Below are 21,010 nucleotides of genomic sequence, written 5' to 3'. Positions count from 1 at the left end.
TGCAGCACAACCATCGGCTTCCGTACAATACAAATCAAAGGGTTTTTCATAATCAGGTATTCCCAATGCAGGTGCTTTTGTCAGACTATCCTTAAGATTAAGGAAAGCCTGCTCTGATTCCTCTGTGTGTATGACACGATCGGGCTTTGAGGAAGAGACTAAGTCCTGTAATGGCAAGGCCAAAATAGAAAAACCTGGGATCCACATTCTACAGTATCCACACATTCCCAAGAAGGTACGAATTTGCTGTTGGTTCTGTGGCAGTGTCATGTTCTGTATGGCTTGGATTCTGTCATTTGTGAGATGTTGTAACCCCTGGGTTAGGCAGTGTCCCAAATATTTTACTCTGGATTGGCACGGCTGTAGTTTGTCCTTAGCAACCTTGTGTCCTGTGTGCGAGAGTTGAAGCAACAAAAGTTTAGTATCATTTAAACATGACATAAACGAGTCAGAACATAGCAATAAATCATCTACATATTGTATTAGAACAGACCCATTGGCAGGTTGAAAAGATTGTAAACAGTCGTGCAAGGCCTGGGAAAAGATACTGGGGCTGTCTATGAAACCTTGGGGCAATTGTGTCCATGTGTATTGTACACCCCTGTATGTGAAAGCGAATAGGTACTGACAGTCAGGATGAAGAGGCACAGAGAAGAAAACAGAACAGAGGTCAATGACAGTGAAGTGGGTTGCATTTGGTGGGATTTGCATGAGAATGACAGCTGGATTTGGCACTATGGGAAATTGGCTCTCTACCACCTTATTAACACCTCTAAGGTCTTGTACCAACCTATAACCCCTCCCAACACTCTTCTTTACCGGAAAGATGGGACTGTTGGCTACACTGTCTGTACGAACTAAAATTCCCTGTTGTAATAAACCCCTAATTCTACCTCCTGTTTTAGTGGGTACAGGGGAATTTTTGGAGCTTGCCTACCGCTTTTTAAATTTACCATTATGGGATTTACATTTCCCATTAATCCAGTGTCCTGTCCATCCTTGGTCCAAAGTGAATCTGGAATTTGGGATAACATTTGATCTACCTGAGATGGATTTTCACTTAAACCGGTAGAGTGGTACATTATCCTTTGGGAAGTGTCCAATATATCCGTCACCTCGTGCGCAACTCTCTTTGGGATATCTAAAAATACACCATCAGGGGTACAGTATATGACACATCCCATTTTACATAACAAATCCCTTCCCAGTAGGTTAGTAGGGGCTGCCGCTGCCAGCAGAAATGAATGCCTGGGATGCAATGGCCCGATAGTGACCTCTCTGGATTTTGTTAAAGGATAATGTTGCACTTTACCCATTACACCCATTGCTGGTACTGTCTCGTTGGTTACCTGTAAATTTCCGAGAGATTTTATCACTGACCTGGTCGCCCGTGCGTCTACAAGAAAAGGATATTTAGTACCAGCTACATCAACCATCATTACCGGTTCTTCCCTAGTACTTCCCGTTAACATGACTATCTGTAGACTACAGGTATGACCCGACCCCTAGTGTTGGCTCCCACCATTGCTGGTTGCAATTAATACACTTTTGTGGGTGGGGTGGATGAAAGGATTGTTGTGTGGGTTGAGCAGGAGGGAAAGGTGGTGGGTATGGGTAAGGATATTGAGGGAGAGGATATTGTGGGAAATATGGGGTTTGTGTCTTTTTGTTTTATGGTGAAAATTTTGCTCCAGTTAACTACTACTGGAAAATATATCCCTAATTGATTTACAATGCGGGAAATGTTACCTTGGTTAATTTCGTCTGTTAAGGGAACACCTCCATCCAATACACAATCCGTGATAAATTTTGTCACGTCGGTATTGTGTGGTAGACAGGCCCTTAATACCACTCGCCAATCTTTATTGGTTGGCTCGTGAGAACTACCCAAATGTTTCAAAAATCTTTGAGATTTGGCTAATTCCTTTTTGGGATCGGGGAAATCATTCATTATGGAATTTATCTCCGCTCTTGTCCAAGGACAATGCATTACTACTTCCCTTGTGGGCACTACTCCGTTCGCATACGCATTCCCATTCGGAACAGTTATTGTCCAGATGGGATGCAGACCGGCCGCACTGCTACTTTTGACCTTATTACCTGGCTGGGGGTTTAGTCTATTACTGCTACGTATAGGGTTAACAACTTCCTCTACGGGTGCAGTGGATGTTAACACTTCCTGTACTATCACTGATGAAGATGGCGGCACCACTTGTGCTTGCCGTGGTGGAGCATCTAACATGTGTACAGCATGGGAAATGGCAGACATAACAATAGGCTCATTATCCACATCATACACATTTTCCTTATGGTTACTTAAGAGAGGGTACAAATTACTTGTTACATTTTTATGGGTTTTTTCAACAACTGTACCTGCACCCCCATCCGCATAGGGTGTACTTTCTGGTAATGCGTTCGCAACGTTAGTTTGCGTTGCTTGCACCCCTTTAAGCCACGCATCCCCTTCATGCTGCCACAATTTTAAATATTCGTTATATTTTACCTTTTTCACTCGAGAACACACCAGACTGATGTGGTCTCGGACATTGTTCTATACATCCTTATCAAAACTACCAATTCTGGGAAACGGTCTTACACTCTTTATCGTCATCTTAAACCATACATCACAGTACCTAATTGCATAAGCACCATACTTAGTATGCATAATACGGCGTGCCGATCCAAGCGGCGCTTCCATTAGCAGCACATCATTGTCTAACATCTCTACTGTTTGCGTGGCTCCCATCCTGGGACAACTCCAACGTTTTTCATTAAAAGCTTAAACTGGTGAAAGACAGTCAAGATACTTTCACTTACCTGTGGACGTTTTGGAAAAAGGGCGTATCCACAAACCCTATGGAAGACCTCTAGACGCCTCCACTCACCTATGGAAGAAAAGCTGCTCCCACGCAGAAATCCCTTTTTGACTACCTTTCAACCGCTAGGGGGCCATATATACCCTTTGTTTTCCAGTTGATTTCGTCCACCCTCTCACCAGTTCACAATCACAGTTTAGCCAAAACTATGCGATTCAATTACAGTGCTCAAATAAGCCTAACCAATTACTGAATACTGTAATCACACTGGGAGCCAAACCCTAACAAAAATAACAACCCATACACCTTCCTTGTGTCAAGTAAACGGTAAGCTGCTACCGAGTTACTAGGCCGCTCGTTACGCCTAGCACTTAAGGGTCCTACGATACCCTTAACATTTAGGACCCGTGTTACACCCTAAACAAATACTCACTGTTACACACTTTTTTCCTGCACAGAAAAATACACATTAACCCAGTTATTGGCAACAATAGATAATGTAATCTCAACGGCTTTGTTTAAAACATGTGGCAGCAAGACTGGAAATACGCATACGCTATTGTGCGAATAGTCGCATACACAATAATGTGACTACTACACAACCGTATTATGACTTTTACGCTATATTGCAACTTAGCTGCGTATGCAATAATGCGACTCCCACTTTTTAACACATAAAACAAAAACGGAAAAAAAAACCTATCGACGAAGGAAAACAAACTTTTTCCTCCCCCGTCCCTGGATTCTCAATCAGCGTTCCTAAAGTCACAGTAACAGGTAGCGCACTCTCAGCAACAACGGTGGTAACAGATTCCGAATGCACAATGCTTTCTCCTGTCAGGCGCCTCCACCCTTTTGCTGAGAGTTCGATACCGAGTGTTACAGACCGGTTGCGTGATTAGCACTGCGAGCCCCCAACTAACGATACTGGGTTTAAACCTCTATACGATCCTGCCTATACCTTCTAAATCCTGCCTATACCTTCTAGAATTATTGCTATTTAGTGTAATGAGTCATACAGTAAATAAATGCCTTCAGACTTTGAATGTGTTTCCAACGCACAAAAGGTTATTATTCAACATAAAAACAGTAGGTTACACGCTGTGATCTAAAGACAATTTACTGCAAATAAATCATACAGACCCAAGGTACAGTTATTACATATGCACGCGCTCTGGGACCAGATACCGGCATCAACAAGAAACCTCCGTCAACAGCATCAGCAAGAAGACTCCCGTTTGGGGTCTGAGAGCACATATATACCCTTACAGGGATAGGCAATACAATAGGCAAGTTTGGCATGATTCCATTGGTTCGCCGTCACGATGCTTGTTACAGGACATTTAACAGGTCGATTCAAATGGACACAGGTCAGCCTCCAACAGCCTTTTGTTTCCTTTTTCCCGCTGCATGCAAATCTAAGCTGCTAATATTACATAGTACATTTTAGTGTTTTAACTCTCTACAGTCCATAAGTTGTGAACGCATGTTGCAATCTTCTCACCGATGACATCGGAAAGCTGTTGCCACAGAGTAGATCAGTACAACACCAAACACGGCTTGCTTATCATGTACTAAACCTTAGATATGAAATAATCTTTATTTCACAACATTAGTAATAAATGAATAAACCTTAGATATTACACTTTGGAGCTATGGAACCTTTTATGTAAGTGTGCAGTGTATGAGTATTAGGGGTTTGGGAAAGGACGCTAGTTAAAGTTTACCATGGTACATGTTTTGCAGGGTTGATCCCTTTGTATGTTTTAGTGACTGTCTGTATTTATGTAGTGAGGACTTTTAACTTGGGGAAGATGCGTACGCATGAAGCTAATAAACAGCGTTCGTACGCGGGTTATTATGCAGTCGCTAATGTGGTGTTAACAGTGCAACTGTGCGTATTTAATGTGTGTATGGGGTATGGTGAGATATGCGATCGCATGATGCTAATAATATGTGATCGCATGATGCTAATAATATCATCGCCTTATGTATGGATGCTGTATGAGCGTGACAGGTATATGGGGGTGCTGTATGAGTGTGACAGGTATATGGGGGTGCTGTATGAGTGTGACAGGTATATAGGGGTGCTGTATGAGTGAGACAGGTATATGGGAGTGCTGTATGAGTGGGACAGGTATATGGGGGTGCTGTATGAGTGGGACAGGTATATGGGAGTGCTGTATGAGTGGGACAGGTATATGGGGGTGCTGTATGAGTGTGACAGGTATATGGGGGTGCTGTATGAGGACAGGTATATGGGGGTGCTGTATGAGTGTGACGGGTATATGGGGGGTGCTGTATGAGTGTGACAGGTTTATAGGGGTGCTGTATGAGTGTGACAGGTATAAGGGGGTGCTGTATGAGTGACACATATATGGGGGAGCTGTATGAGTGTGACAGGTATATGGGGGTGCTGTATGAGTGACAGGTATATGTGGGTGCTGTATGAGGACAGGTATATGGGGGTGCTGTATGAGTGGGACAGGTATATAATGGTGCTGTATGAGTGTGACAGGTATAAGGGGGTGCTGTATGAATGTGACAACTATATGGGGGTGCTGTATGAGTGTGACAGGTATATGGGGGTGCTGTATGAGTGGGACAGGTATATGGGAGTGCTGTATGAGTGAGACATGGATGTGGAGGTGCTGTATGAGTGGGACAGGTATATGGGGGTGCTGTATGAGTATGACAGGTATATGGGGGTGCTGTATGAGTGTGACAGGTATATGGGGGTGCGGTATGTGTGGGACAGGAATATGGGAGTGCTGTATGAGTGGGACAGGTATATGTGGGTGCTGTATGAGGACAGGTATATTGGGGTGCTGTATGAGTGGGACAGGTATAAGCGGGTGCTGTATGAGTGGGACAGGTATATGGGGGTGTTGTATGAGGACAGGTATATGGGGGTGCTGTATGAGTGTGACAGGTATATGGGGGTGTTGTATGAGTGACAGGTATATGGGGGTGCTGTATGAGTGACAGGTATATGGGGGTGCTGCATGAGTGTGACAGGTATATGGGGGTGCTGTATGAGGACAGGTATATGGGGGTGCTGTATGAGTGGGACAGGTATATGGGGTGCTGTATGAGTGGGACAGGTATATGTGGGTGTGGTATGAGGACAGGTATATGGGGGTGCTGTATGAGCGAGACAGGTATATGAGCGTGACAGGTATATGGGGGTGCTGTATGAGTGGGACAGGTATATGGGGGTGCTGTATGAGTGGGACAGGTATATGTGGGTGTTGTATGAGGACAGGTATATGGATGTGCTGTATGAGCGAGACAGGTATATGGGGGTGCTGTATGAGCATGACAGGTATATGGGGGTGCTGTATGAGCGTGACAGGTATATGGGGGTGCTGCTTGAGTGTGACAGGTATATGGGGGTGCTGTATGAGTCTGACAGGTATATGGAGGTGCTGTATGAGTGCGACAGGTATATGGAGGTGCTGTATGAGTGCGACAGATATATGGGGGTGCTGTATGAGTGCGACAGATATATAGCGGTGCTGTATGTGTGTGACAGGTATATGGGGGTGCTGTATGAGCGTGACAGGTATATGGGTGTGCTGTATGATTGGGACCGGTATATGGGGGTGCTGTATGAGTGAGACAGGTATATAGGGGTGCTGTATGATTGGGACCGGTATATGGGGGTGCTGTATGAGTGAGACAGGTATATGGGGGTGTTGTATGAGCGTGACAGGTATATGGGGGTGCTGTATGAGCGTGACAGGTATATGGGGGTGCTGTATGAGTGAGAAATGTATATGAGGGTGCTGTATGAGTGGGACAGGTATATGGGGGTGCTGTATGAGCATGACAGGTATATGGGGGTGCTGTATGAGCATGACAGGTATATGAGCATGACAGGTATTCGTGGGTGCTGTATGAGCGTGACAGGTATATGGGGTGCTGTATGAGTGGGACAGGTATATGGGGGTGCTGTATGAGTGAGACAGGTATATGGGGGTGCTGTATGAGTGAGACAGGTATATGGGGGTACTCTGAGTGTGACAGGTAATGGGGGTGCTGTATGAGTGGGACAGATATATGGGGGTGCTGTATGAGTGCGACAGATATATGGGGGTGCTGTATGAGTGGGACAGATATATTGGGGTGCTGTATGAGGACAGGTATATTGGGGTGCTGTATGTGTATGACAGGTATATGGGGGTGCTGTATGATTGCGACAGGTATATGGGGGTGCTGTATGAGTGGGACAGGTATATGGGGGTGCTGTATGAGTGCAACAGGTATATGGGTGTGCTGTATGAGTGAGACAGGTATATGGGGGTGCTGTATGAGTCTGACAGGTATATGGGGGTGCTGTATGAGTGAGAAATGTATATGAGGGTGCTGTATGAGTGTGACAGGTATATGGGGGTGCTGTATGAGTGGGACAGGAATAGGGGTGTGCTGTATGTGTATGACAGGTATATGGGGGTGCTGTATGAGTGTGACAGGTATATGGGGGTGCTGTATGAGTGTGACAGGTATATGGGGGTGTTGTATGAGTGACAGGTATATAGGGGTGCTGTATGAGTGTGACAGGTATATGGGGGTGCTGTATGAGTGGGACAGGTATATGGGGGTGCTGTATGAGTGGAACAGGTATATGGGTGTGCTGTATGAGTGAGACAGGTATATGGGGGTGCTGTATGAGTGTGACAGGTATATGGGGGTGCGGTATGAGGACAGGCATATGGGGGTGCTGTGTGAGTGAGAAATGTATATGAGGGTGCTGTATGAGTGGGACAGGTATATGGGGGTGCTGTATGTGTATGACAGGTATATGGGGGTGCTGTATGAGTTTGACAGGTATATGGGGGTGCTGTATGAGTGGGACAGGCATATGGGGTGCTGTATGAGTGGGACAGGTATATGTGGGTGTTGTATGTGGACAGGTATATGGGGGTGCTGAATGAGTGGGACAGGTATATGTGGGTGTTGTATGAGGACAGGTATATTAGTGTGTTGTATGAGTGAGACAGGTATATGGGGGTGCTGTATGAGCGTGACAGGTATATGGGGGTGCTGAATGAGTGTGACAGGTATATGGGGGTACTGTATGAGTGAGCCAGGTATGTGGGGGTGCTGTATGAGAGTGAGAGGTATATGGTGTGCTGTATGAACGTGACAGGTATATGGGGGTGCTGTATGAGCGTGACAAGTATACGGTGGTGCTGTATGAGTGGGACAGGTATATGAGGGTGCTGTATGAGTGGGACAGGTATATGGCGGTGCTGTATGAGTGTGACAGGTATATGGGGTGCTCTGAGTGTGACAGGTAATGGGGGTGCTGTATGAGTGTGACAGGTATATGGGGGTGCTGTATGAGTGTGACAGGTATATATGGGTGCTGTATGAGGACAGGTATATGGGGGTGCTGTATGAGTGACAGGTATATGGAGGTGCTGTATGAGTGTGACAGGTATATGTGGGTGCTGTATGAGGACAGGTATATATGGGTGCTGTATGAGGACAGGTATATGGGGGTGCTGTATGAGTGACAGATATATGGAGGTGCTGTATGAGTGTGACAGGTATATGGGGGTGCTGTATGAGTGACAGGTATATGGAGGTGCTGTATGAGTGTGACAGGTATATGTGGGTGCTGTATGAGGACAGGTATATGGGGGTTCTGTATGAGTGACAGATATATGGAGGTGCTGTATGAGTGTGACAGGTATATGGGGGTGCTGTATGAGGACAGGTATATGGGGGTGCTGTATGAGTGGGACAGGTATATGGGAGTGCTGTATGAGTGTGACAGGTATATGGGGGTGCTGTATGAGTGTGACAGGTATATAGGGGAGCTGTATGAGTGTGACAGGTATATGGGGGTGCTGTATGAGTGACAGGTGTATGGGGGAGCTGTATGAGTCTGACAGGTATATGGGGGTGCTGTATGAGTGAGAAATGTATATGAGGGTGCTGTATGAGTGTGACAGGTATATGGGGGTGCTGTATGAGTGGGACAGGAATAGGGGTGTGCTGTATGTGTATGATAGGTATATGGGGGTGCTGTATGAGTGTGACAGGTATATGGGGGTGCTGTATGAGTGTGACAGGTATATGGGGGTGTTGTATGAGTGACAGGTATATGGGGGTGCTGTATGAGTGTGACAGGTATATGGGGGTGCTGTATGAGTGGGACAGGTATATGGGGGTGCTGTATGAGTGGAACAGGTATATGGGTGTGCTGTATGAGTGAGACAGGTATATGGGGGTGCTGTATGAGTGTGACAGGTATATGGGGGTGCGGTATGAGGACAGGCATATGGGGGTGCTGTGTGAGTGAGAAATGTATATGAGGGTGCTGTATGAGTGGGACAGGTATATGGGGGTGCTGTATGAGTGGGACAGGTATATGGGGGTGCTGTATGTGTATGACAGGTATATGGGGGTGCTGTATGAGTTTGACAGGTATATGGGGGTGTTGTATGAGTGACAGGTATATAGGGGTGCTGTATGAGTGGAACAGGCATATGGGGTGCTGTATGAGTGGGACAGGTATATGTGGGTGTTGTATGTGGACAGGTATATGGGGGTGCTGAATGAGTGGGACAGGTATATGTGGGTGTTGTATGAGTGAGACAGGTATATGGGGGTGCTGTATGAGCGTGACAGGTATATGGGGGTGCTGAATGAGTGTGACAGGTATATGGGGGTGCTGTATGAGTGAGCCAGGTATATGGGGGTGCTGTATGAGAGTGAGAGGTATATGGTGTGCTGTATGAGCGTGACAGGTATATGGGGGTGCTGTATGAGCGTGACAAGTATACGGTGGTGCTGTATGAGTGGCCCAGGTATATGGGGGTGCTGTATGAGTGGGACAGGTATATGAGGGTGCTGTATGAGTGGGACAGGTATATGGCGGTGCTGTATGAGTGTGACAGGTATATGGGGTGCTCTGAGTGTGACAGGTAATGGGGGTGCTGTATGAGTGTGACAGGTATATGGGGGTGCTGTATGAGTGTGACAGGTATATATGGGTGCTGTATGAGGACAGGTATATGGGGGTGCTGTATGAGTGACAGGTATATGGAGGTGCTGTATGAGTGTGACAGGTATATGTGGGTGCTGTATGAGGACAGGTATATATGGGTGCTGTATGAGGACAGGTATATGGGGGTGCTGTATGAGTGACAGATATATGGAGGTGCTGTATGAGTGTGACAGGTATATGGGGGTGCTGTATGAGTGACAGGTATATGGAGGTGCTGTATGAGTGTGACAGGTATATGTGGGTGCTGTATGAGGACAGGTATATGGGGGTTCTGTATGAGTGACAGATATATGGAGGTGCTGTATGAGTGTGACAGGTATATGGGGGTGCTGTATGAGGACAGGTATATGGGGGTGCTGTATGAGTGGGACAGGTATATGGGAGTGCTGTATGAGTGTGACAGGTATATGGGGGTGCTGTATGAGTGTGACAGGTATATAGGGGAGCTGTATGAGTGTGACAGGTATATGGGGGTGCTGTATGAGGACAGGTATATGGAGGTGCTGTATGAGTGACAGGTGTATGGGGGAGCTGTATGAGTGTGACAGGTATATTGGGGTGCTGTATGAGTGGGTCAGGTATATGGGGGTGCTGTATGAGTGTGACAGGTATATGGGGGTGCTGTATGAGTGTGACAGCTATATGGGGGTGCTGTATGAGTGCAACAGATATATGGGGGTGCTGTATGAGTGGGACAGGTATATGGGGGTGCTGTATGAGTAGGACAGGTATATGGGGTGCTGTATGAGTGCAACAGATATATGGGGGTGCTGTATGAGTGGGACAGGTATATGGGGGTGCTGTATGAGTAGGACAGGTATATGGGGTGCTGTATGAGTGCAACAGATATATGGGGGTGCTGTATGAGTGGGACAGGTATATGGGGGTGCTGTATGAGTGTGACAGGTATATGGGGGTGCTGTATGAGTGGGACAGATATATGGGAGTGCTGTATTATTATTATTATTATCCTTTATTTATATGGCGCCACAAGGGTTCCGCAGCGCCTTACAAAGTACAAAAACAAATGAGCACACAAGACAACAGTTATTAACAGTACAGACAATGCAGGACAAGCACATGATTTATAAACAATGCTGCATAACACCTAAATAAGCAGCAGGGTGTCAGTAAGCAGTTTTAGGCACCATTGTAAATGAAAGTAAAAGTAAGGCAAGAAGAAGCATGTGAGGAAAGAGGGCCCTGCTCGTGAGAGCTTACATTCTGAGGGGAGGGTCAGACAAACAGGGGTGACACAGATGGGCTAGATAGTGAGGAAGGAGCATAGAGTAGTGGGTTAGGATGAGCGCTGGAAAGCATTGAGGAAGAAATGGGTCTTGAGGGCCCAGATGAAGATTAAAAGCCAGGAAGCCAAGTGATGGAGGAATTTTGCAGGAGCAGTGGTGTCAGAGGGGTAAACCCAGGGTTTGGTGATGGCAAGGAGAATCAAGGCATTACAGATGAAGTGCTCATGAACAGGGACCAGTTTATTATAGACAAAACTGGCTTTCCAGAAGGAACAGGAGAGAGGGATAGAGTTAAGAGGCGAGAGGAGAATGAGATTATTAGGGTTGATGTAGTGTGGAGGTGATATTGATCTAGAGAAGGGGCATAAGGAGTGTGGGGTTATGTGGCTGGCTTCTGAATGAGGAAGGGTGACAGCAGGTGATGGGTAAGGTGGAGGTTTAGTGTGGTGTGGGGGGGGAGAAGGATAAGTATCTTGGAGAAAAGAGAGGGTGCAGGGTTTAGTGGTGGTGCAGCAGGACCATGGTGGAAGAGTAGTGAATAATACTGGAGTTGTGGGAGATGCAGTTGAGAGACTAATATGTGATGAAGAGAGACAGAGGAGGGGGAGAATGTAGAGGGGACTATGGATGGAGAAAAGAGGTGAAAACTGGTGGTAGAGGAGAAAATAATGTAGCAGCTGAGTGAGGGAGGAGTAGAAGAAAAGAGACATCGTGTAGATGAGGCAGTCGGGGGGGGGGGAAGTCAGTAGTAGTAATGAGTGTGAGATGAGGGAGCAGTACAGGACAAAGGTCAACATCAGATAAAAGGAAGAACAGTGCAGGAAGATGTAAAGGCACAACTACAGTAATATATTATAACCAAAAAAAGAGTTTAGAGCTGTTAAAGTAGCAAGACTTGAGAATTAGTCTAAAGTATGAATATATATATATATATATATATATATATAGAAAAAGGTATACGTGTGAAACAATGGTGGGTACTACAGTGGTATAAAGATAAATTGACAGTGGTATTGGAATGATTTAAACAATGTAGAGAAGAAACGCAAACATACAAGTATTAAATGTTCAGTAAGCAGGTAGTTGCTTACAGTGATGAAGCAGGGTGTTGGCAAAAGGTGTGTCCAGGTTATAATGGAAGCTGGTGGCTGAGTAGCAGGGTTTCCAGAAGCTCAGAAGATCCTTTGCTTTTTCCAAGTTATAGAGAGTTCTTTTAAAATGTTGTCCTCCTGTCTTCCTCCTGACTAACTCCTGACTAACTCTTTAAGTTATGCTGTACATGTAGTCCCACTTAGAAAAAAACCCACTTTGAAATAAACCTAGAAGCCTTGTATGAGTGGGACAGATAAATGGGGGTGCTGTATGAGTGTGACAGGTATATGGGGGTGCTGTATGAGTGGGACAGGTATATGGGGGTGCTATATGAGTGTGACAGATATATGGGGGTGCTGTATGAGTGCAACAGATATATGGGGGTGCTGTATGAGTGTGACAGGTATATGGGGGTGCTGTATGAGTGTGACAGGTATATGGGGGTGCTATATGAGTGGGACAGGTATATGGGGGTGCTGTATGAGTGGGACAGGTATATGGGGGTGCTATATGAGTGTGACAGGTATATGGGGGTGCTGTATGAGTGTGACAGGTATATGGGGGTGCTGTATGAGTGGGACCTTTATATGGGGGTGCTATATGAGTGGCACAGGTATATGGGGGTGCTGTATGAGTGGGACAGGTGTTTTTAAGATTGCAGGTCGGTGTTAGAGCTTTTAAATGAATACAAATATATAAACTTTTTAGACATTTTATGTACCCCCAATTTAAAAAGAACAATTACTTTGCCAAAAAACCCTTTCTATCATTAGGTCAGTGTGTTAGAAACATGCCTATAACAGCCACTTGACAAATTTTAAGAACCCCAAATACTTTCATTAGGGCCGCTAATCATATTGTTATCCTATATCCATTTGCCTTTTTTTGGGGTACAGGCACATTTCCCCATATTTACCTATACTTATCGCTTCAAAATGTACAAAAAATAATATTGCGAATACCGCATTCTGGCTTTTGTAATAGGATTGCAGGACAATAGAGAATGCGCATAGCCATGATGAGCAGTAATAACCCGCAATGGATGTGATAACGTAACATATTTTAAATGATCGCATTAATGCGGCTAATTGAATTCCCCCCTATGTTCAATTTCTTTTCATTCCATATATGTTATATAAATGTTATATTATATCATATAAAATAAAGCAGGTGGACTATTGGCTCGGAATCTGCCTGGTCATTGGGTCCGTATAAGAATTAAATTCATTCTAGACAGTCAGGGTCTTAGTAATCCTAACTGTATCATTTTGGTTCTGCACCAATGTCCATCACTCTGACTCACCTGTATCATCTTTCCTGTCTGGTCCCAACATACCCTCTACATATAAGAGCATTCCCTGAGTGCCCCATGGACCATGTGCGAGGTGAAATATGCCATTGTACAACTCCCTAAAGGCACGGCTCCAGGCCCTGATGTTGTATAAACCATTTCTATATCACATTTTGTGTGGAATCCGCTCCCACCCTTCTCGACCTTTAAGATGAGACTGTCTCATTATATGATACGGCATGTTTGAGAGATTATAGCCAGTGTTTTTTTTCTAGGTATAAACAATTTATTTTTATTGGTTTATTACTGTATTTTATGTCATATGTTTAATACCCGATATGAATCTATCCCTGTGACAGACGAGCAGTCTTCCCACCCCTACTGATATTTTCTCTCCTCAGTTGTTTTTATCTTTTGACCAACTTCGGGTTAAATCAGGCCGTACCTTCAGATTACGAACTGGGTAAGAGGCACATAAAACCACCAATATCTTACGTCTGCATCCCGCACGACCTCTGAATTAGTTGTCTTGCCATAAATCCAGGGGGAGGCAATTGTATATTGGAATCTTTTTTTCACAGCCTGTTTTGATTAGGATTACTGTGGTACAACTACAATGGGAGGCAGACCTTTGTTGCAGCTACACTACCAAGCAGTGGGATTGTATATCACGTCTTATCGCGTCTTATCCTGCTCCTGTTAGGTTCCATGAAATGTGGCCAACGTCCTTGAAGTATTGCTGAAGGCTGTGCAACCTGGTGGTGGGCATATTCCATGGTTTTTGGGGTTGCCCATTATATATATATCCATTTTGGGTGGAGGTTTTTAAGCAAATTTCTTCTTGAAAATCCCTGTCCTCCCTGACCTGACACTGGCCTGGTTATGCTGGTATCCCCTGCCTGTTCCCAAGTTTGATCGTTATGTATTGGGTCATATTTTACTAGCCAATCAGGCTACTATAGCCCACAAATGGAAATCCTCTGCCCCCTCCCCTTCTATTGATACGGTAATCTCCAAAGTTCAGTATAATTTTTAAATTGAAACCCTACAGGTACCATATTCTATCTTGGCCTCATCACCGATGGCACTTACCTGTCACTCATGTGGAGCACTGGCCTCTTGCTTGCAGTGTAGCCCTCCCTTTCTCCTCCTTACTACCTCCTCTCGCTTGCAGTGTAGCCCTCCCTCTCTCCGCTTGCAGTGTAGCCCTCCCTCTCTCCTCCTTACTACCTCCATAAAGATGTCATTATTGTACTTGTTTTTGTTGTGGGGAAAAAAGAGTTAAGTAGAATTTCTGGAATGTCAGGGACTGGCCAATTTTACTTATTGTGTGTTAAAGCCATCACATAATGTCTGAGCTGGAGGTATAACTACAATTGTTATGTTCCATCTTATTTTGGTGACTGTTGTAATACATACGGCCCAAGCATAAGTCCTTTATATGTGTTTTGCAATAGCAGAAATTGTATTCTCTTTGTGATTTTATTTCCATACATTTATTTTATTCCCAACAGACGGCTGCAATGTCAGAAATAGTGTTGGGAGAAATCTCATTTTATCTCCAGATTGTAAATTAGAAGATAATGACATCGCACAAGATTCCCGAGAAAACCCCATTACCCCAACTCTACACAAACCGGATACAGCTCTCACTAGTGGTAAACGGTTTCCATGTCCTGAGTGTGGGAAATGTTTTGCACAGAAATCAAAAGTTGCCATACAGCAAAGAGTACACACAGGCGAGAGACCATTTCCATGTTCTGAGGGCCTAATTCAGACCCTCTCGCGAGCGTTGGACACTCGCAAGCGGGTCGATGGTGCCCTAATGCGCATGCGCACGACGGAGGGAGCTCCGTCGTGCGCATGCGCGAGACCCGCATAGCAACAGCCAAGCTGTCGCTATGGGTCTCGCACCAAAGGGGGCGTGCTGTCGATGGTGACTGACAGCACGCCCCCTTTGGTGGGCGTGCCGGGGGCGTGGCTGCCCAGACGGAGGCGTTCCCATCGGAACGCCTACCGTCTGGGTCCGGCCCCACTGACGCCCCATACCAACCATCTCCACCGGCTTACACCTTCCCCTTAGATCTAGCCCTCACCCCCTCACACACGACCCAGACAATCTTATCCACATATCCCCCGTCCCCTCCCTCCCATTTTCCTGTGCCCTCTGGAATACCAGATCTGTCTGCAATAAACTGCCTGCTATCCACGACCTCTTTATTTCCCACTCTTTAAATCTTCTCGCTATCACTGAAACCTGGCTCTCCTCCTCTGACATTGCCTCCCCTGCTGCGCTCTCCTATGGGGGCCTCTCCTTCACTCACTCTGTCAGACCTGACAACCGCCAAGGTGGCGGAGTTGGCATCCTCTTATCCCCCAACTGTACCTTTCGCATTATCCCACCTGAGCCCTCCCTTTCTTTCTCCACCTTTGAGGTCCACTCTATCCGTCTCTTCTACCCCATTCATCTCCGTGTTGCAGTCATCTACCGTCCCCCAGGCTCCTCCAGCCAATTCCTTGACAACTTTGCCGCCTGGATTCCCCACTTCCTCTCTGCTGACCTCCCCTCTATAATCCTTGGTGACTTTAACATCCCTATTGACATCACAAATCCTGCATCCACCAATCTTCTTGCCCTCTCCTCCTCCTTTGGACTTTCTCAATGGACCTCCGCTGCTACCCACTGCCTCGGCCACTCCCTTGACCTCGTTTTCACCCATCTGTGTGCTCTCTCTGACTTCTCTAACTCTCCCTTCCCCCTCTCTGACCACCATCTACTTTCCTTCACTCTCTCAAGTCCTCCACTCCCCCCCTCACCCAAAGCCACCATCACCAGAAGCAATCTGGTGATGCTGGTGATGCGGCAATGAGTCTCTCGACCCTGCTGTCCTGTCTTCCTCACTTGATACTCTCCTTTCTCCTCTATCAACCATGGCCTGCCCTAACCAGGCAGCCTCTTTCTACAACATCACCCTCATTTCTGCACTTGACTCTGTTGCCCCCTCCTCTGTCCCCATCCGTCAGTCCAAACCCCAGCCCTGGCAGTCCAAACTGACACGGTTTGCTCGCGCACAGCCGAGCGCCTCTGGAGGAAAACTCGCTCTTTGGCGGACTTCCTTCACTTCAAGTTTGTCCTCTCTTCCTACAGCTCGGCCCTCTCCCTCGCCAAGCAATCCTTCTTCCAGTTGCTCATCTCCTCTCAGTCCTCCAATCCCCGCCGCCTCTTTGGTACTTTCAACACCCTCCTCTGCCCCCCACCTCCACCCCTTCCGTCCTCCTTCACTGCATTTGACTTTGCCTCCTTCTTCTCTTCCAAAATTGAGGCAATTCGTCACAGTATATCCCCCAATCTCCCTGCTGCAAAACCACCTCCCCCACCATCCGCACCTCCCGGCCACCCCATCTTGTGCTCCTTCAGCCCCACCACGGGTGATGAGGTCCACTTCCTCATCTTGTCCTCTCCCCCTTCCACCTGCCCCCTTGACCCCCTCCCTTCTCGCCTTCTACGCTCCCTCTCCTCCACTGCCTGCTCCCACCTTGCTCAACTTTTCAACTTATCTCTCTCCACCGGCATCTTTCCCTCATCGTTCAAACATGCTCTTGTCACACCTATTCTTAAAAAACCCAACCTCGACCCGTCCTCACCTGCCAATTACCGCCCTATTTCTCTTCTCCCTTTTGCCTCCAAACTACTTGAGAGGCTTGTCTATAGCCGCATCACCAGCTATCTCTCTGACAACTCCATCCTTGATCCTCTCCAATCTGGCTTTCGCCAACGTCACTCCACTGAAACTGCCCTGGCCAAAGTCACCAATGACCTGCTTGCAGCCAAATCCAGGGGCCACTTCTCTCTGCTCATCCTCCTGGACCTCTCTGCAGCCTTTGACACCGTAGACCATACTCTCCTCCTTCGCACCCTTCAGACCTTTGGGATCTCTAACACCGTCCATGCCTGGTTCACTTCTTACCTCACCAACCGCTCCTTCTCTGTGTCTTCCTCCGGCTCCACCTCCCCCCCTTCCACCCTTCCCGTTGGTGTCCCACAGGGTTCTGTCCTGGGCCCACTGCTCTTCTCCCTGTACACTTCTAAACTAGGAGAACTCATCAGCTCCTTTGGCCTCCAATACCACCGATGATACACAACTATACCTCTTCTCTCCTGAACTCTCCCCTTCTGTCCTCTCTCAGGTAACCAGTTGCCTCTCCGCCATCTCTTCCTGGATGTCAGAGCGCTCTCTGAAGCTCAACATGGACAAAACCGAACTCATCATCTTTCCCCCTAATAGAGTCTCCACTTCAACCAATCTCGCTATCACTGTTGACAACACAATCATCTCCCCTGTCCCCCAACTTCGCTGCTTGGGTGTCACCCTTGACTCCACCCTCTCCTTCACACCCTACATTCAATCTCTGTCTCAATCCTGTCGGCTCCAGCTACGCAACATCGCTCGTATTAGGCCTTTCCTCTCCCAGAATGCTACCAAACTGATTATTCATTCACTAATCATTTCTCGGCTTGACTACTGCAACCTTCTCCTTACTGGCCTTCCACTTTGCCATCTTGCTCCCCTCCAGTCTGTTCTCAATGCGGCAGCTAGACTTATATTCCTCTCCCGCCGTTCCACTTCTGCTGCTCCCCTCTGCCAAAACCTGCACTGGCTCCCATTCCCCTACAGAATCCTCTTCAAACTCCTCACCTTCACATACAAGGCCCTCTCTAACTCTACTGCTCCCTACTTCTCAAACCTCATTTCCTTACATACTCCCTCCCGCTCACTTCGGTCTGCCAATGACTGTTACCTCTCCTCCACCCTGGTTACTTCATCTCATGCACGTATCCAAGATTCTGCTCGTGCAGCCCCCCTTCACTGGAATGAGCTCTCTCACTCGATCAGGCTCTCCCCGACCCTGCAGAGCTTCAAATGTGCACTGAAAACCCACCTGTTCACCAAAGCATACCCTTCCACCACATAACCATGTTACCAGGTCTCTGTCCCTCCCGCCTCAGCCATCTCTACCCTGCTTACTTCCTCCACTCAGGTCCCCCTCTACATACTCATGCCTCATGTCATCTGTATGTCTCCCCTTTCCCCTAGATTGTAAGCTCCTAGGAGCAGGGTCCTCCTCCCCACTGTCTCACAGCCTTCTTCTCTAGCACTTCTATGACAGCCTTCACCTTCCCAGCTGTATTGTGTATGGAGAATTGTGTTGCTAATTGTTACTTGTGCTCTGTTTATAAGTTGGTTACTGTATTGTAATGTAATGTTCTGTGTACCCTTTACTGTATGTACGGCGCTGCGGACCACTTGTGGTGCCCTATAAATAAAATATAATAATAATAGTATGTCCTGTCATTTATTTTATTTATTTTTTTACAGGTGAAATATCCAGGGCTAGTTGTCCTTAGGGGGGGGGGCATTGTTTTTTGGAATCCCCACTTCTCTAGGGGTTCCAGCAGTCTAGGGCTGGTTGACGTTATGGCAGACAGGCCCCACGCTATGTGTCTCCGTGGTATATTGACAACTGCTCTGGCTGTTACAGCCTAGTGCTGGTTAGAAAAAAATTAGGGGGGCTCCACACAATTTGTGTCCCCTATTTTTCACTACAGCTCTAGGCTAAGGGCTGTGAATACTTATGTACATGTGATTTCTTAGTTGTTATTTTTTTTTTATTAAATTTGCAAAAATCTAAAAAAAAACTTTTTACATGTTGTTTTTATGGGGTATTGTGTGTAGAATTTTGAGGACAAAAATGAATTTATTCCATTTTGGAATAAGGCTGTAACATAACAAAATGTGGAAAAAGTGAAGCGCTGTGAATACTTTCCGGATGCACTGTAGATTGTGGGATGCAATTTATTTCATAATTCTGGAGAGCAGTTTTCAAAAGTTTCAGTATTAAACTCAATCTTTCTTCAGCCTATCACAGTCAGTCAAAAGCCAAACCGGACATGAGAACCAGAATATAAAGCAGTGGTTCTCAAACTCGGTCCTCAGGATCCCACACATTTCACGTTTTCCAAGTCACATAGCAGGTGCACAGGTGTATTCATTATTCACTGACACATTTTAAAACACTTGCGATTATGTGAGGAGACCTGAAAAACATGCACTGTTTGGAGTTCTGAGGACCAAGTTTGAGAACCTGTGATGTAGAGAAATGCTTTTGGAATGCACATTTCTACTTCTCATGCAAATCTTTATATCAGAAGATCTACTCAGACCTCTTCTCTGACATCAGATCTGGTTTTATGGCACCTAACATCAGACTACCGAACAGCAGCATGATGAGGACACATTCCGCCAGGGTTGGACTCCTTGTGTATACCTGTAATTAAATTCTCACTCCTGTGAATATAGTATCCATATGCTATCCCATATTACTGCGGCTACCTATCTTTAAGCATTCAGGGCCTCATTCACAGGCGGTCGGAGGATGCAAGCGGTCGCTCAGAAACTGGGCGGCCACTTGCATCCTGACCGCCCGCCTCTGTTGCGGTCGTTAGGCTGTGGGTTAACACCCACAGCTCTAACGGCCGCTAGGGTGATGGTCGCGATGGTCATTGACCATCGCGACCATCGGGGCTTACGACGAGACCCTAGGGTAGGGTCTCACTTGTAAGCCCTGGAGAGCTTCTGGCTCTGTCAGAGCCGGAAGCTCTCCACTGACATCACTAGTGATGTCAGTGGGGCCTCCCCCAAATGGTAGGTGTTCCCATGGGAATGCCTCCGTTTGGGCTGCCACCCCCACGGCCCGCTTTCCAAATGGGGCGAGCTGTCAATCAACATCGACAGCTCGCCCCCTTTGGAAAGAGACCCGCTACGACCAGCGCTGTCGGTCGTAGCGGGTCTCACGCATGCGCACGAGGGAGCCGGCTCCCTCGTGCGTTTCCGCACTGGCAAAACATCGAGGCGAGCGTGCGGTCGTAGACCATACGGCCGCTTCTGAATTAGGTCCTCAATCCTACTGCTATCACTTCAAATACCTGTTTTTGTTGACTATTACCTTAAATCCACCCCCTTCTCTTGTCATTTGTTTATTTTCGTACTTATGTTTGACGCCACAGTTTATTTTAGCACAATATAAATAAAGTATAATAGAAGTAACACATGGGGAACGTCTAAAGTGACGTCGAAAGTGACTTAGACAAAAAAAGGGTACTTTGTGGCTTCAGGACCGGCGCAAGGTGTCAGGGCGCCCTAGGCAAAGGTTCACAATGCCACCCCTGTTTTCCCCCAAACCCTCCGCCCAGCTCATGGACACAGCTCCCTAATAATATTCACATGACCGAAGGGATGATATAGTAAGTATATATATATATAAGTGTTGTGTTATCATTCTACCTATTTCTAGCCACATTTAAAATGATATTTTATGGAATATATTTTTTGCCTGATTTATTTTTACTAAATAAAACTGATGTTATATTTTTAACACACTGCTCTGTCATAATTTCACGGGCTTGGGACACCAGAGGTCGCTGTCACCCTATTGTTTGTCATACAATATAATATATCTATATATATATATGTCTATATATCTA

At 46.4% G+C, this 21,010-nt stretch overlaps 1 pseudogene; it reads left to right on the top strand.

Moving 5' to 3' along the window:
- The first annotated feature begins 5,452 nt into the window (after positions 1-5,452).
- Positions 5,453-21,010, top strand: part of LOC148500786 (uncharacterized) — an 89,100-nt pseudogene continuing 73,542 nt past the window's right edge.

The sequence above is a fragment of the Taudactylus pleione genome, unplaced genomic scaffold, assembly GCF_031769625.1.
Source record: "Taudactylus pleione unplaced genomic scaffold, aTauple2 ptg000547l, whole genome shotgun sequence".
NCBI classification, from domain to species: domain Eukaryota; kingdom Metazoa; phylum Chordata; class Amphibia; order Anura; family Myobatrachidae; genus Taudactylus; species Taudactylus pleione.
This window is presented reverse-complemented; position numbering and strand designations above follow the sequence as displayed.